The following is an 18,002-nucleotide window of genomic DNA, read 5'->3' as shown; positions in this document are numbered from 1 at the left end:
CACTTTGCCAAAAAAGGGTCATTTTTCACAGCGAAATTGAGGTGTGTCCACGTTGCGTTTTGCGCCGTTTCCTGTCGCGGGCACTAGGCTGACCCACACAAGTGAGGTACCATTGTTCTCGGAAGACTTTGGCGAACGCGGGGTGGGTGGACATTTGTGGATACACGCAGATTCCAGAACTTTCCACCTGAGAAATGTAGAGAAAATGTGTTTTTTTTGGCAATTTTTTAGGTTTGCAACGGATTCTGGGTAACAGAACCTGGTGGGAGGCAGTCAAGTCACCATATCCTGGATTCCCCTGGGTGTCTAGTTTTCAAAAATGTATAGGTTTGCTAGGTTTCCCTAGGTGCCGGCAGAGCTATGGTTCAAGAACTACAGCTAGGCACTTTGCCAAAAAAGGGTCATATTTCGCTGTGAAATTGAGGTGTGTCCACGTTACGTTTTGCGCCGTTTCCTGTCGCAGGCACTAGGCCGACCCACACAAGTGAGGTACCATTTTTCTCGGAAGACTTTGGGGAACGCGGGGTGGGTGGACATTTGTGGATACATGCAGATTCCAGAACTTTCCACCAGAGAAAGGTGGGGAAAATGTGTTTTTTTGGGCAATTTTTTAGGTTTGCAAGGGATTCTGGGTAACAGAACCTGGTGGGAGGCAGTCAAGTCACCCCATCCTGGATTCCCCTGGGTGTTTAGTTTTCAAAAATGTATAGGTTTGCTAGGTTTCCCTAGGTGCCGGCAGAGCTATGGTTAAAAAACTACAGCTAGGCACTTTGCCACAAAAAGGGTCATTTTTCGCTAAAAATTGAGGTGTGTCCACGGTACGTTTTGCGCCGTTTCCTGTCGCGGGCACTAGGCTGACCCACACACATGAGGTACCAATTTTCTCTGAAGACTTTGGGGAACACGGGGTGGGTGGAAATTTGTGGATCCACGCAGATTCCAGAACTTTCCACTAGAGAAATGTGGGGAAAATGCGTTTTTTGGGGCAATTTTTTAGGTTTGCAAGGGATTCTGGGTAACAGAACCTGGTGGGAGGCAGTCAAGTCACCCCATCCTGGATTCCCCTGGGTGTCTAGTTTCAAAAAATGTATAGGTTTTCTAGGTTTCCCTAGGTGCCGGCAGAGCTATGGTTCAAAAACTACAGCTAGGCACTTTACCAAAAAAGGGTCATTTTTCACAGCGATATTGAGGTGTGTCCACGTTGCGTTTTGCGCCGTTTCCTGTCGCGGGCACTAGGCCGACCCACACAAGTGAGGTACCAGTTTTCTCAGAAGACTTTGGGGAACACTGGGTGGGTGGAAATTTGTGGATCTAAGTAGATTCCAGAACTTTCCACCACATAAATATGGGGAAAATGTGTTGTTTTGGGTAATTTTTTAGGTTTGCAAGGGATTCTGGGTAACAGAACCTGGTGGGAGGCAGTCAAGTCACCCCATCCTAGATTCCCCTGTGTGTCTAGTTTTAAAAAATGTATAGGTTTGCTAGGTTTCCCTAGGTGCCGGCAGAGCTATGGTTCAAAAACGACAGCTAGGCACCTTGCCAAAAAAGGGTCATTTTTCGCTACGAAATTGAGGTGTGTCCACGTTACGTTTTGCACCGTTTCCTGTCGCGGGCACTAGGCTGACCCACACAAGTGAGGTACCATTTTTCTCGGAAGACTTTGGGGAACACGGGGTGGGTGGAAATTTGTGGATCCACGCAGATTCCAGAACTTTCCACTAGAGAAATGTGGGGAAAAAGTGTTTTTTTGGGCAATTGTTTAGGTTTGCAAGGAATTCTGGGTAACAGAACCTGGTAGGAGGCAGTCAAGTCACCCCATCCTGGATTCCCCTGGGTGTCTAGTTTTCAAAAATGTATAGGTTTGCTATGTTTCCCTAGGTGCGGGCAGAGCTAGGGTTAAAAAACTACAGCTAGGCACTTTGCTAAAAAATGGTAATTTCGCATTGTGAAAAAGTGGTGTGTTCACGTTGGATTTTGAGCCATTTCTTGTCGTGGGCACTATGCCTACCCCTACAAGTGAGGTACCATTTTTATCGGGAGACTTAGGGTAATTCAGATTTGTAAAGGAACTGTTATTACCTATTGACTTCCGATGCATTTCTGCCTTCCAAATGAAAGACATTGTGTAAAAAAGAAGTCATTCTAAAACATGACTGATAATTCTCATGCTAGTATGAGTATTCCCAATTTCGGAAATGTGCCAATATCTACTGTTTCTAAACTCTATATTTTGTTCCAATTTCGGAAATACATAGATGTCTTTCATACCGATTTTTCTTTGTACACATTTTTACAGAATAATTACTATATACCCGGTACATAATAAAAAACCATTGCAAGTTGCTGCTCAGTTTTTGGCTCTGGGTTCGTCGGATTCTTGGTGAACCTACAAGTCCTATATATCCCCACAACCAGTAGTGTCCAGCGGATGTAACGGTATATTGCTTTCAAAGAGCTGTCATAATTAGAAAAAGTTACAGGTGAAAACGTTGACACAAAAGGCTTTTTTTCCAAAAAAACTTCAATTTATCCTATATTTAACTGTTAGTTTCTATAAAGAAACCTTGATGGATCTACACAAATGACCCCTTGCTGAATTCAGAATTTTGTCTACTTCTCTAAAATGTATAGCTTTCCCGGATCCATTATTGCTTTTGTACCCATTTCTACCATTAACTGGAAGGAGGTTGAAAGCACAAAAAATAGCAAAAATAGGCTATGTCCCAGACAAATGCCAAAACTGTGTAAAAACTGTTGGGTTTCTGACAAAAGTCTGGTATCCCCTAAAAGCTGGGAAAATGGTGATTTCAGCCCCACAAACCCTTTTTTGATAACATTTGCAGGGAAAAACCCAGATGCTTTCATTTGCAGCCCGTTTTTCCCATTTTCCCCCCAAAAAACTAAATTTTGCTGTATTTTGGCTCATTTCTGTGACCCCTTCAGGGGAATCCACAAACTCTGAGTACCTTCAGAATCCCCATGATGTTGGAAGAAAAGGACACAAATTTGGCATGGATACCTTAAGGGGTCAAAAAGTTACAGGTTCCTAAGCGTGCACTACCCCATATAGCCAAAAAAGGGGGAAAAGGCCTGGCAGCGAAGGGGTTAAGGTGGTTGGTAGGTGAAGATACGTAAAATAAAAACTGGTATGTAAAGGTATTTACAGAAGCAGTGTAGTGCAAGTGAGCAGCTTTCAGCCTCAGTTTTAGTAGCACACAGCTGTTTTATTCTAGCATGTGGGTATTTTAATTGGGTGATGTTGCTTTTGTGTCACAAATACATTTTACTTGAATGTTTTGCAAGGGTATTGTGTTTGGCAATGAATAATTTGATAATGAACTAGTTTTCAGGAGCTTCCAATGCTTTAAATATTTGAATGTAAGAAACTTCTTGCTCCTAATGAATACTGATTTTGAAAAATAATAATGAATTGCCATTGAAGGTTTTTGATATAAAAAGGTACGTTTTCAGCATAATATTTCTGTATATTTTGAATGGGTATTTCAGTGCTAATATGTCACTCAAGTAGTTGAATTGAACATGTCAGATGGCTCTATTGTTTGTTGATGAATTTATTAATGCATGCGATTTCTGTTAACAATTTGGAACAATTTGTAAACGAATGCAAAAGATGTATTATTAGTGGACACTCTGTTTACAATATAATACAGTAATTAAATTGAAAGTTCTTCATTGTCTGCAGGTAATGGTTGGTAATTGAATATGTAGTGAGAATGTTCCGTAGTTTTACTATAAAATGGTGAAATGAAATAAGGATATTTATAATAGGGCAAAGCTGTTAATAATAAACAAACTAAGATAGTATCAAATGCATAGCAAACATTTTAGGAAATACTCACTCTTCATTCCTCTATCTTTGTTCATCACTCCTTGTACCTCATTCCTCATCCTTCAATTTTCCTATGTCCCTACTCTTCATCAGTCTTCATACCTCATTCCTCGGATTTCATCCTTCATCCCTAACTCCTCATCCCACATGCATCACCACTGGCCAAAATCCCTCATCCCTCACTCCTCACTTCTTATCCCTCCATCTCTCACGAGGAGTTGAGGATATTATAAAATGGACAGTGAGGTGTACACTTTAATGCATCCACATTTGCCCAATTTACTCTTGAAGTGAGAGGAGAGCCAACTGATGAGGAAAGAGATATGGGCACACAGGAATGACAGACCAAAATTAGGAATGAAGGATGACGAGTGAGGGAGAAGTACAACCTAGGGATGAGGAGTGAGGGATTAGGCTTGAGGGATGAGGAATAAAGAGTAGGAGCGAAGAATGAGGAATAATGAATGTGAAATAAGGAATGAGGACTGAGGAATGAGAATCTAGGCTTAAGGGGTGAGAAGTGAGGACTGAAGGATGAAGAGTGATGAATGAGGGATGGTTCCAAGTTCAAAAGGCAATCTCCAATTCAAGCCTGGAACATAGAGATGTATGTCAGGCTACAAAGGCAACCCCTACATTTGCCGAAAAAGAGCCTAATCAGTATTCCAACATCTGGTTGAGTACTGCAGAAGAGAAATGTGTGAAAACATCTCACCAGAGATACTGAAATTGCTCATTGCAACAAAAGCAGTTCCGATAGTAATCCTGGAGGGATTCGTATGGTCAGCCAAAATAGAGGGGCAAAAAAGCCTTGTTGACTAAAGTATAAAAAAATTAAACTGTGTGCTGGGGAAAGAAAAATTTAATATTTGAAAGAGTAAATATTCCAGAACCGTGCCCGATAAACGAGAAAAAATAAGATCTAAAAAGATAAGAGCCAATCGGCAAGAAACCAATGAAAGAAAAAAATGTGACTGCGGAGATTCAGAAACCTGCAAACATACCAAGCGGAAGTAAGAAGCTCTCCACCACCTGCTTACAGCCTGTATTTGGTATGATGAAGTGCAAAACAAATTTAGCAACGAAATTCTGAAATCAACAGAGGGGCATCATTGCTGAATTTTGCAAGGCAAATTCACTTTCTAAGAGACCAAGAAGGAAGCTCAGCAAGAGAGTAAGCAAACAGGAGATCTACAGGGGAAGATTTAGTAGGCATCAGATTGCACAACATTTACAAAGTTCACCACCGCGCTTTTAAAGAGAAGATTTTAAGAATGCTTAAATTATTCTCCAAACCAAGGTGGGTTTGGATAACCACAGCCCCTGTATACCAGCCAGAAAGAAATATTCGAATAGCGCACACGTAGTTGGTGTAACCACTGCTTCATAAATTAATATGTTGGAAGGACCAGGAGTAACCACACGAAGTAGAAATGGAATGATGGCCCTTTACTTTCCATCTCTCTAAAGATTCGTCCACATACCAGGCACTTTATTGCAGACATCTAGCTGCATGCCCATCACATTTTTTTAATTACCTATTTCTAAATGTACATATTAAAGAATCTGTTTTCCAAGCGCTACAAAGCCCTACATGACCATGCAAGGACGAAAGTAAACAAAATTAAACGAGTGAGGAACAAGGGGTGATTAGAGAGGGACAAGGAATGAGAATGCTATCTCCAAGGGCTGCCGGTGTTTTGGAAGAGTGGAAATTGACCCCTATCAATGCCCTCGCCTGATGTCAGTTGCAGTTCTTCTCTAATAATCCTTAGATTGCAATAATAGGATTTAGCATGAACGAAACATGCAGTCGCAGCACTCTGCAGGAATGGTTGGGATGCTACAAAGGACATGACCAAACTACACATGCCGCATATGTCTTCTCAGAACCCTGGGATATTTTTCTCAGAAAGTGCCTCTCTGAAAAGCATGGTACTGGTGCCCATTCTGCTGTCAGGCATGCACACCTTTGTCCATGCCTCTCTTGGGACTATCTTTGGCACTGTGACATACCCCATTGCACACTACATCAGCGTTCCCTTTGCTCTCTTTCTGTCAAAGGTTAGGCGGATATTGAAGGGCGGCATGGCAGCCTGAGGAACCTATCAGCTACAGTATGAGATAGAATATTGCTGCACAGACTGAGATAGCATTTTTATTCCAAATACAGCCAGAAAAGGCGGCAGAGTTAAGAAGAGAGTCCCAAATCAGTTTACAGCTATACACAACAGAGGAAGGGTGGGGAGAGTAGTAGTGTTGATAGTGTGAATATGTATATATCTGTGTATGTATGACTCTGTGGGACATATGTACAAGTTAACACCACGTTAGCAGCACTTTTCCGACGGTTTTGCGGCGATATTTTTATCGCCATATGTACAAGCTGCCGCTAACCTCTGTTAGCGTCAGGTTTCTGGCGAAAACGTCCATTCTAAAGATCGCCACTTCTGTGAGTGATAATGACATGCAAGGGAGCCGTTCCCGTGCAAAAACGGCTGCTAACCACACTTCGCGATATGTACAAGGGGATTCTTGAAGTTTGGAACACCACAAAAACTGCTGCTAACTGCAGTTAGAGGCAGTTTTTAAGACCAGAAAATAGCTGGCCTTAAAAATCGAGTTAACCCTTGGGGCCTCATTTCAGCAGGTTTTGGTGCTGGGTAGCGCTGCAAGCAATGTTGCTGCACTGCCCTGCGACAAAATTACAGGGCAGGAATGCGCACTATCAATAAAATAGTGCACATTCCTGGGCCTCAATCATGAAAAGTGTTTTAGCGCTGTGACAAGACAGCGTTGCAACACTTTTCACTACCCCCTTCTTGCAACACCACGGTGCGCTGTATTCACTGTACAGCGCTCCATGACGCAAGTAATGACAGATACATCTAGAATCCTGATTTGTCTGTCTGCGCTAAAGTCATGCATGTGGCCAGCCTATCCCTGTGGCACTGCCTCACCCTTACGCCTGCCATGAGGCAGGCATAAGGTGCTGACGCAGTGCCATCCTTGAGGGATGCAAGGGTGTCGGCGCAGTTGGAGATCCATTGGTGGCGGTTGCGTGCTGCGGTGTCATCGACTGTAAGCATTGGTGTAGTGGTGGTGCTGAGGGAGTTGACGAGATGTTCTTCGGTGACCTTGATCCAGCTGTGAGGTGGGCGATGATGGCAGTGGTGTACGGTGGGCATGGTGAAGACGTGATGTATACAATGATGGTCGGTCCAGGAGAATCCGGTGGTGTGGCTGTAGTTGAATTTCCCACTGGTGGAGGAGACATGATCAACCGTTTGTCCTGCTATGTGGGTTGCTGCGGTGACTAGCTGCTTGAGTCTGATGTTGGGGGCTTCCCCAGGAGGGGGTGGTGTTCTGGTCACTGGAGTTGTCCAGGTGGAACTTGAGTTCACCGAGTAGGATGTCGTTGGTGGCTGGGAGAGCCTGTGGTGCAATGAGGTCTACAATGGTATCAGTGAATGGGGGTCCATGGCCCAGGGGGCCTCAAATGAGGGTGCCGTAGAGGATGGGGTTGGGTTTGGTCCGGATCTGGAAGTTGAGGTGTTCCACGGTCACTGTTGGGTTATTAGAGTGCGTGGTCAGTTGGAGTGTGCTTCTGTAGGTGATGGCAATGCCTCCTCCTGGACGGTCGGGGTGGTCCTTGTGGGTTATTTAGTAGCAGTCAGTAATGGTGATAGCGATGTACGGTCTGGAGCAAATGTGAGGACAGTAATGGGTTATTTTTAAGGTTTTGGGTAGGTATGGGTTTCGGGTGTCGGAGATTAAATTTGGGGTTTATTATGGGGTAAAATCTGAAATTTAGGGTGTGTTTTGGGGTCAATTATAAAAATTGGAATGTGCATTTGGCTCAAATATGATTTTTAGGGTGTGTTTTGGGGGCTCAAAGAACAATTTTAGGGTTCTGGGTTTGCTGTGGGGTACAAGGGTTAATTTTAGGGTTGCACTCACTGAAGTGGGAATAGCCGTATTTACATCTCTGCTACCCAATACCTTCCCTACTGTTGCAATATGCCTAGTATTAGTATGTATTGTAATGGAGTGCGATGTAATGGTATGCGTTGTAACTTCATATATACCTTTGGAACACCAGTGGTATGCCCGCTGCACATGGCCGCACAGCGGCTGCCATTGACAAGTGCTGCGGGGGGGACTGGATGGCTGGGAGGTGGGAAACTCTGGCAAGGACACTGGATGGGGCATGGACACGGAGGGAGGGTGTGAGAGCGTGTGTTGTGAATATTTGAATGATAGAAATCTTACCTCGAGGCCGGGTCTCGTGTCTTCGTTGCTCCTGCTCTCCTGAGTCTGCTTCCAGGAACAAGAAGTATGCAGCTAGGCTCCCTCCCCTATGCCAATCACAATGCTGCAATGCGGCGTTGGGATTGGTCATTGGCGCTGGGACAAGGCGTTCAGCCAGGGGCTGGAGGGTTGGACATGTTCTCCATGCAGGCTGTAATGCAGCCTGCATTGCGAAAAGGACAGTGCGCATGACTGCTTTGGGTGGCCTGAGTGGGCCGACCAAACAGTCATTAAGCACCTGCCCTGCTCCATGAGTGGAGCAGCACTAGCTAAGGAAACATAGCACGATTACATCAGGAAGTTATCATCATGTGCTGATTTTTCCTCTTCTTGCACTACTTGGAAGCAGTGGGGCGATGCTCTTCTGCCATAGTGGATGAGCCGCCACTGGGGGTGCATCATCTACAGGTGCTAGGCCTGGGTGACTCGACCCCCAGGCCTCCGCCGCTACGCGTCCCACCTTCTCCTTACCTGGACATTGACACCGTGGCGCAATCAGCTGCAAACTCTCCAAATCTGTAACTCAGCCAGAAGGAGCCTCAGCCAGGTGGGATTTCACAAGCCTGAGTATAGCAGGCTTGTCCCCTGGTGAACATCCTGATGCAGTTGATGGAGCAGGGCCCCTTTAGGTGTGAAGTTGCAGCGCTCCCGCCTACAACTTCGACGCAGCTCAGGGGCCTCACCCTCCACAGCGTCCGGCCAGGTGGGATTTCACAAGCCTGGGTATAGCAGGCTTGTCCGCTGGTGAACCTCCCGATGCAGTTGTTGCAGCAGGACCCCCTAAGGCGTGAAGTTGCAGCGCTCCCGCCACACAAGCTCGGCGCAGCTCAGGGGCCTCACCCCTCACAGCATCTGGCCAACGCAACATCATCCGGCCTGTGATGCAGAGAGGCACCGCCCACCGCCGATAATCCCCTCGGTGCACCTTGGTGTAGTGGTGGATCATAGTATGCGATGCAGACCTCCCTACGTTGGTCATTCACAGCTCCAAGGGGCTCAAAGCAGTCTTCTCACGCAGGTCGGCAACATGTCTCCATGCGACCTGCCTGACTTCACCACCAGGTACAGACAATCGCCACGCCTCAATGTCTACCGCCATGGCTCATCGACTCCACAGCTCCTCGCATCCCACTCCAAGCTCCAGACGCAGGTCCAGCGAGGCATCCAGGCTCCAGGCGCAGGTCCAGCGAGGCTTCCAGGCTCTAGACGCAGGTCCAGCGATGCATCCAGGCTCCAGACGCAGGTCCAGTGAGGCATCCAGGCTCTCATCCTGCCCATCCTGGATGTTGAGTGGCTTGAGGGGGGATGTTGATGTGTGCTTCACTTGGCCCTGGCTGTTCTAGTCTGCATTTGGTGCTTTTTCACTTTTTTCTATTGGAGGTCGACTGTTCGGCTATTTTTTCCAACAGAGGCAAAAAAAACTCACTTTGGACTGACTAACTTGCGATTTTTTGCTGTTAATGGGACTTTCATTGGTTTTTGCCTGCTAACGCTGGAATTCCTATCGTCATCACACTGATGTTAGCGGCAGTTTTCACCACTGATCCCTAAAGCTATCACCATGTAGCGACGTCTTGTACATACGTCGTTAACAAGGTGATAGTTTCAGCGGTACACAGCGATAAGAAAACTGCTGCTAACTAGCATTAGCAGTAGTGTTTGTCAGACCTTGTACATATCCCCCTGTGTGTGTGATCATGTGTCTATTTCTGAACCTGTGTTGTATCTGTTTTCTGTTTGTGTGCATAAATATGCATATGGTTGTCTCCAATACATGCATGTTTATGTGAGTAGTTTAGTATTTGACAGGTTTTCCTATCATGTCCCCAGGCCAGCTTCTTCATGCTCCATGCTACGCTACACAGGCCACCCTCCCGTTTTGCTATCATTCATCCTGTTGACTCCACACACCTTCATCTCTCCATTGTCCCTTCCAGATTCCCCTTGTTTAACCTTCGTTCTTCTTTCAGATTCCCCTTGTTTAACTTTTTTTTTTCCTTTTAGATTCCCCCTTGTTTAAACTTCGTTTTTCCATTCAGATTGCCCCTTGTTTAATCTTCATTTTTCCTTTGAGATTCCCCCTTGTTTTACCTTCATTTGTCCTTTCATATTCCCCCTTGTTTAGCCTTAATTTTTCCTTTCAGTTTCATCCCTTGTTTAACCTTCGTTTTTCCTTTTAGAATCCCCCTTGTTGAACCTTTGTTTTTCCATTCTAATTCCACCCTGTTTAATCTTTATTTTTTCCTTTTAGATTCCCCATTGTTTAACCCTTGTTCTTCCTTTCAGATTCCCACATTTCTTAACCTTTGTTTTTCTCCCAGATTTCCCTGGTTTTCCCATGTCTCTCTCACAGATTCCCCTACACAGCCCCTCTCCCACGCCCCCAGGTGCCTCACGCCATGTTTCTACACCCCACTCACCCTGCCCAGCACCCTGCTCCCATCTCGAGTAAGATACTTAATGGAGGCACAGCACGACCACGCCGTGGGTATGCCAAAGGCAAGCTTGTCTGTGTCTGTCTGCACCTGGACCACGCCTGGACCCCTGGTCCCCCATTCCACACATACACCCTCACCGAACTCCTAGCCCTCAACCCTGACAAAGCAACAGCAACTGCTACCTTGCAATCCCCATGAATAACAGCAGGACCTTTCTCCTGCTGCATGTGCCCTCTCCACTGCAACACTGAACTCACAGCCCCTGAACACCTACCACCACCACCCTCACTGATCAACTCCACTGCCTACTACTCATACTCGGCCCTTAGACTTTTTGCTTGTTCCCCACAGTAATTGACTGCAGGTGATGCTGGTGCTTTCTTGAATCGGATGGTGATTTTTGGCTCTCAACTTAAAAGAACTTTTACATTATTACTGTGTCCTTATTAAGATTTGAGACCCCTTCCAGGACCAGTGGGGTAAGCGTTGTTTATCACTACCACACATTCACATGCACATTAGAGCCTGCACACGCTGTCTGATACCACATTTTCTTTACAGATTGCACCAGGCAAAACGGTGCTATTCTCCATTGAAAGGAAGTAATTTGTGAGATTTTTGCCAGACAGAACACAGTGTGCATGGAACCTTTCATTTATGCGCTTTCTGGTGAGTCTTCTTCAAAGTCCTACATTGTTTTCACTATGGCCAGAATCAAATCCCTGTGGAATCACTAAGGTATTTTTTCCAATAAAGAATCCAGCACCATTTGATGGTTGTATAGAGTTGAAACTTCCATTCCCTGGACACTCTCTCCATGTACAAAGGGGCAGTTTTGTCTTTTGCTATTTGGATTCATGGGGTGAGTAGGCGTCCTGGGATTTTTAACTTCTTGAACCCCTTATTATACACACACCCCATTTATAGTAGTTCCATTTTTACCTCTTTTTCGGCTGTCATTTGGTCTTTTGTCATGAGGAAGACCCTACTGGATGTATTATACACACACATAACCTACAGGGTCAAAACGTCGATGTATAATAGTCTCATGTCCAGGTCTAAAATAACCATACACTGAACAGACATTGCAAGATATAGTTGGAACCTATAGAAGGGTGGAGAAATCTATGTTATTATCCCCCTTTTTTGTTTGAATTTGGTACATTGCTTTATGTTTCAATACTTGTAATTATAATCACTTATTTAATTCTTGTTTCTTTTGTGTTTGTTTGACAGCCTATTCTCAATTGTTTCTGTGTAAAACCACATGTGATATGAATTAAATTGAATATCCATTCATTGTACATCTTCTGGGGTGTGCTACTTGTATTTAGAACAACTACTGAGAACAACTGTTCCTATAAATCATTATCTACAAAATGTTTTTGAGTCAAAAAAGTTATTTCCTTTTGCTCCACCCAACAGAACCACTTGTAGCTTCTTATATACCATTCAACACTGGCTCACTCCACAAGCCTGCCAGTGTAATCTGGGACACCATTACCTCCCTTATGTCAGGTATCGTCTTCCTCACCAAGAGGTGGCAGAACCCGACATCAGCACCTGACATCGCCACCACCACACCATATGGATACAGGTTAATCCACAGTGACCACACCAACAAGCAAGGCGATGGAATAGCCATCATTCATAAAGAGTGCATCAACTGCACTGCCACCGCAGACACCTCAACCCCCATAATGAAGCACCTCAATTTACAGATCAACACCAAACACAAAACCACTATCAGAAGCACCCTCACCTAAAGACCCCCCTGTACCTGCCTTTTGCGATGCCATCACAAACATCATCACCCCACTAGCCGTTTCCTCAAAAGATTTCCTCTTTCTAAGGGATATTGGACATCCTGAGACTCTTCTACTGAGTCACCGGCCCCACCCCCATCACCGGACACATGCTGGACCCCATATTCTCAGCCCGGAGCATGATCAGGTAAAGCCACACCACCGAAGTCACCTGGACCGACAACTCAATCGTTCACTTTTACATATCCTCCACCCCTAAATCTCCTGCCATTCCCTCCAGCATCCCTCACAGGAGTTGGAGTTAAGTAACAGAGGACATCTGGACATATACCCTCTACTCCTCTCCACCTAACCCCTCGTCCAACCCAAAATCTTCAACACCTGGATCACCAACTACTCCGACAAAGTCACACACCTCAAACCCCCAAACCCAACAGATTCCCCAACCACACCAGCTGGTTCACAGATGACTTAAAAGCCTCAAAACACAAGTGCAAAAAACTGAAAAGGATCTCACAAACATCCCCAACACCTCTATTGACTCTGCCAACTTTCCAGCCACCTGGAAGCATGCAGAGGTAAATTTGCTACTAAAATATCCTCTGCAGACCAGGAAGAATTCAAAAACTATCAGCCAATGTCCTACTCACCTTCCCAGCCAAGGTTCAGGAAAAAGCAATAAACATCCAACTAACCAGCCACCTGGAAACCAACAAACTCCTGTACCCCTCACAGTCAGGCTTCCACGTAAACCACAGCACAGAGACAGCCTTGATCGCAGCCATGGATGATAGAAGAACTCTCATGGACAAGGGAAATACAGTAGCCCTGCTCCTTCTCAACCTATCTGCAGCTTTCGATACTGCGTCCCACTACTCCCTACTACTTGGCCTCCACTAGATGGGAATGAAAAGGGAAAGCCCTCAAGTGGATTGCATCCTTCCTTACAGGAAGAACCCAAAGCATTTGAATCTCCCTTTCTCCTTGGGCCCAGAGGACATCATGTGCGGAGTCCCCCAAGGATCATCTCTAAGCCCAAAGCTCTTTAACACATACATATCCCCTCTGGCCACACAAGATGAACAGTATATCCTATGCTGGCAACACAGACCTCTTCCTGTCTCTGTCCGCAGACCCCACCACCACCAAACCACCAAACCAAACTTCCATAGGAGTATGACCAATGCCACCAGCTGGATGCAGAGCAAGTGCCTCAAGCTCAACATAGACAAAACAGAGGTACTCATCTTTGGGAGCACCACCTCGCCCTGGAATGACACATGGTGGCCAACTGAACTCAATGCCCCACCCATTTCCAAAGAACACGCAAGAAACCTAGGCATCATCCTCAACAGGAAGCTCTCGACGAGAAAGTAGATAAACGCAATCTCAATTGCATGCTTTCACATCCTTAGCATGTTGAAGAAAATCTTCAAATGGCTCCCCACCGATACAAGACGCATAGTCACCCAGGCACTCATCACCAGGTGCCTGAACTACGACAACACCCTCTATGTAGGGATCACCACACAGACTCCAGATCATACAGCATGCGGCAGCAAGACTCATCGGCAACCTCCCAAGACAAACCTACATGACCCCCCACCTTAAAGCAGTACACTAGCTCCCTGTAAACAAACGGTGCCAGTTCAAACTACTCACCCAGACTTATAAAGCCTTCCACAACTCAGGTTCTGCCTACCTCAACCACAGAGTATATTTCAGGCCTACTGATAAAAAAACCAATTTGAAAATTAGCATAAAAAGTTAAAGTTATGATGTTTTGGAAGAACCTATGAAAAAAACATTGCTGGAAATTTTCACTGGCCACTGTCACATTAGACACTGTTAAAACATAACCATATTTGGGTATGACAATTTCATGTTATCTTCTCTGGAAAGAACATCTGTTCAATAGTATAAAAAAGCCAGCCTCTCTCCCAATAGTGAATTTTGTGAAGTAACATGGACACAATATTTAAGAGCAAATGAACAGCATCTTCCAAGCCAAGATATGTTCAGTTTTGGATGGTGCAGAAATTTCACAAACTTGCTTGTAAAACTAGTAGTTCTAGCTATACAATTTTGATAGTTCCTTTAATCAAATGGGTATCTACACTGCCATTTTTCTGTGACACTGTATACATTTATACAGTGGGGAAATGCCAAATATCATAAGGAGAGATATTTACAGATCTATTCCAGTAACTTTGCTTAAACAGCCTTACGGAAGAACAAGAGAGAAGAAGGTTTACCTAGACAAGGTCTTCCAGTAAAAAACATGAGGTAAAATTGGCTACCTGTAAATTAGCAAAATCTGAAAATTTTCCAAGGAGAGGTTGTGAGGCCATGAAGCATTTTTTTCTCCTGTGGACTGCATTCAAGTTTGTCAGAAAAAAAGAGAGATGGCTTAGGAATGTAAGGGTGCAAATAATGTGATGACCTGCTTATTTGCAGTACTTAAATTACCCAGTAAGCAGCCAAGATACTTAGAGAAATTCAGAGCAGAAGGAAGTTGGCGAACCCTCAGAATCAACACATCCCTTTTAAGAGGCAGATGGGCATTTAGATATGAAGAAAGGTAGAAATAGTGAGCCATAGAGTAGGGCTGAATGGCCGAGCACTTCTTTCCCCTTCCCCAATACACTTTTCACATATTTGTTTTGGTAATATCATAAATTTTAAATTGACTTTTTATCATCAATACTTTATTAAACATTTTACTCAATGTACGAAAGGTTATATATATTTTTTTGTTCTCATATCATGCAAAGGTGAGCTATAATAAGACCGGGATCCCTATCCGGAACCTTTGCTGACCCGGATCATTCTCACCTCTCCTGAAACTGTGAAGGCCCTCTTAGTCTGAGGTGGAACGTTCTCTTAAATCTCCCAATTCTTTGAACAGGTCAATTATGGTACAACCACTGTACCGAGTCCAGAATTGGTTATTGTGGTGCGAGTAATCATTGGACTCCTTTCTACCTTACCCTATTCTCCTGGCCCAATCTAAAAGTAATTCTTTTCCCATACCTCCCAGAGCATCATCTGCTTTCTTCCCTCTCTGCTCAAGTCCAACCTCTTAATCCTACACACTGATGTCAGCCACTCATTGACAGTAGGGGGGGCTGCTACAATCCATTTTATCTCCCGTCTGGCAAGTAAAATTAATACAAACAAAAGATCTTTTTTCCTATTCTTTAAATGTAGAGGGCCCCGTTATCATTTGTCACCCCAAAGATAGTTAAGTCCACGCTTGCCTCTATGTTTTGTCTAATTACTTCATTTAACACCTTAACCACTTCAGACCCGAATTGTTGTAACTGAGGGCACACCCGGAACATGTGTGTGTCATTTGCCTTTAGCTCTCCACATCTCAGAGAACTTTTCTCCACCTGCTTATTTATCTTGGATAACTTCCCCGGCGTCCAAAAAGCCCTGTGTAATGTGAAAAGTTGGGGGCATATTATCAAGCCAGGCGATAAAACTATCGCCGCTTTAGCGGCAGAAAACTTCAGCTAAAACGGCGATAATGGGCTTGATAATATGCTCTATGGAATTCCAATTGAAGCCCATGTTAGATGTGAAGGACATCTAACCTGAGCTTCAATTGGAATTCCATAGAGCATATTATCAAGGCCATTACCGCCGTTTTAGCGGCAGTTTTCTGCCGCTAAAGCGGCGATAATTTTATCGCCTGGCTTGATAATATGCCCCTTGGTTTTTCCTATGGTGTGTTGATTGTACAACACATCATAAAGTACTCATAAAGACTTGCCATAGGTGACTCAGATCTCTCTCCCAAAGCTTCGATGGAAGTGTGAAGTCTTCCTCCCCTGCTAGAATTCGAAGTCAGTACCATTTGGAGATCACCTTCTTTGACAGGTCTCTAAGAATCTCCTCCTCGGCATCCTACTCTTCACCCAGCGCCTTCTCCATGCTTTAAGCCCAGCTCATCAGCTGGTAGTATTAGAACCTTGATGGTTTCCAATCTGTGATTTTTCTAGGGATTCCAACTTATCTGTCTCCTTGCTTGTACCAGTTGACCCCATTTTGTTTTTCCTGCTTGTTTAATGGGAATCGCTAACATGTCTCTCAAGCATTCTGGAGTGCCAGGTGAGTCCCAGATTGGAGCAAAGGTGCTGTAGTAAGCTATTTGTAATGTCTTTCTAATCTGATGCCAGATAAGGCAGGCAGCATGTAGTACCTTCAGCTTAACTTTTTTTAAATATATTGGGTGACCAAATTTATATAAATAGAAGTCGTCTGTTAGAACTGACTTATAATAGGCGCGATATTTGTGATGCTCTTTAAGTAAGACTCTAAAACTTTTACATTGAAAGGCTCGAAAGTAAAGCAGAAAGTCTGGACTAGTTATGTCCCCATGTTCTTTTTTTCCTACAGAATTTTTCCACGTTATACGCACGCACTTTGATGCCCAGATGAAGCTAATAACCTCGCTTTGTATTTTCCTAAACCATTTTGTCTTAAATTCCAGAGGTATAGTGTTAAAGATAAAAGTGAATTTCGGCAGGATCATAATTTTTATTGCGTTCGATCTCCCCATAAAAGACAATGGTAGCCCACTTCAAGTTTTCAAGAGTTTCCTAGCCTCTTTCACCTTTATATCAAAATTTATTTGAGCTATCTCATCAATATCTTGTACTATTTCTATTCCTAAATATCTGATGCTATTTTTTGATGCTGGGTGTGTGTGTGGAGAATTCCATTCCATTATTTCAGTTTTTAGATGGTTAACTTGGTATCCTGGAACTCTCCCAAAATCATCTAATAGTTTAGGAATTTAGTAGTATTTGGTAGAGATGTTGAGAGGTTGTTGGTGAAGACCATCAGATCGTCTGCGTATAACGCCACTTTTTTCTCAACTCCCTGTGATGTTCTTATGGAGTAGGCCAACTGCTCAATGTATAAATGAAATAATAATGGACAGAGTGGGCAGCCTTGTCGTGTACCTCTTTCAATCCTGATTTGTTTGGTCAAGTCTCTATTCACCTGTATTTTTTCTGCCGGAGAATCATAAATATTCATAATCGCCCTCTGAAATTTATCCCCTAAGATATATTTGCTAATTACCTTTCCAAGGAAGACCCAGTTCACTCGATCAAAGGTCTTAGCGGCATCAAAAGTAAGAATTGCATGGGGGATGTTCTCTAACGTGGCTATATCAATTGTTTCTATCAGTTCCTGTGTTACTTCTTGTAATTGTCTGCCCACAATAAAACCTTTTTGATCATTATGGATAAGCTTATTTGACCCTTGCCCAAGTCTTGTCGCTAAAAATTACGAGTAGATTTTATGATCATTATTCAGGAGGGATATGGGTCTGTACGATTCACATCTCTTGGGGTCTTTCCCTGGTTTCAAAAGTATGCTGATAGTTGCATCATTCCAAGATTCAGGTAATTTTGAACCCTTATAGAAGATTTTGTTCAGCAAAGTTACTAATACGGGGCCCAGTAGGTCTTTCAAGTAAATATCCAACTCGTTCGGAAGGGCATCTGGGCCAGAGGCCTTCCCTTTCCTTAACCTAGACAGAGCCCTATCAACCTCTTTGATTGTTATTTCTGTGTGGAGTGATTCCCTTTCTTCTTCTTCTGCTAGGCTTGGAACCATTAT

Source organism: Triturus cristatus, chromosome 6 (genome assembly GCF_964204655.1).
Source record: "Triturus cristatus chromosome 6, aTriCri1.1, whole genome shotgun sequence".
NCBI classification, from domain to species: Eukaryota; Metazoa; Chordata; class Amphibia; order Caudata; family Salamandridae; genus Triturus; species Triturus cristatus.
This window is presented reverse-complemented; position numbering follows the sequence as displayed.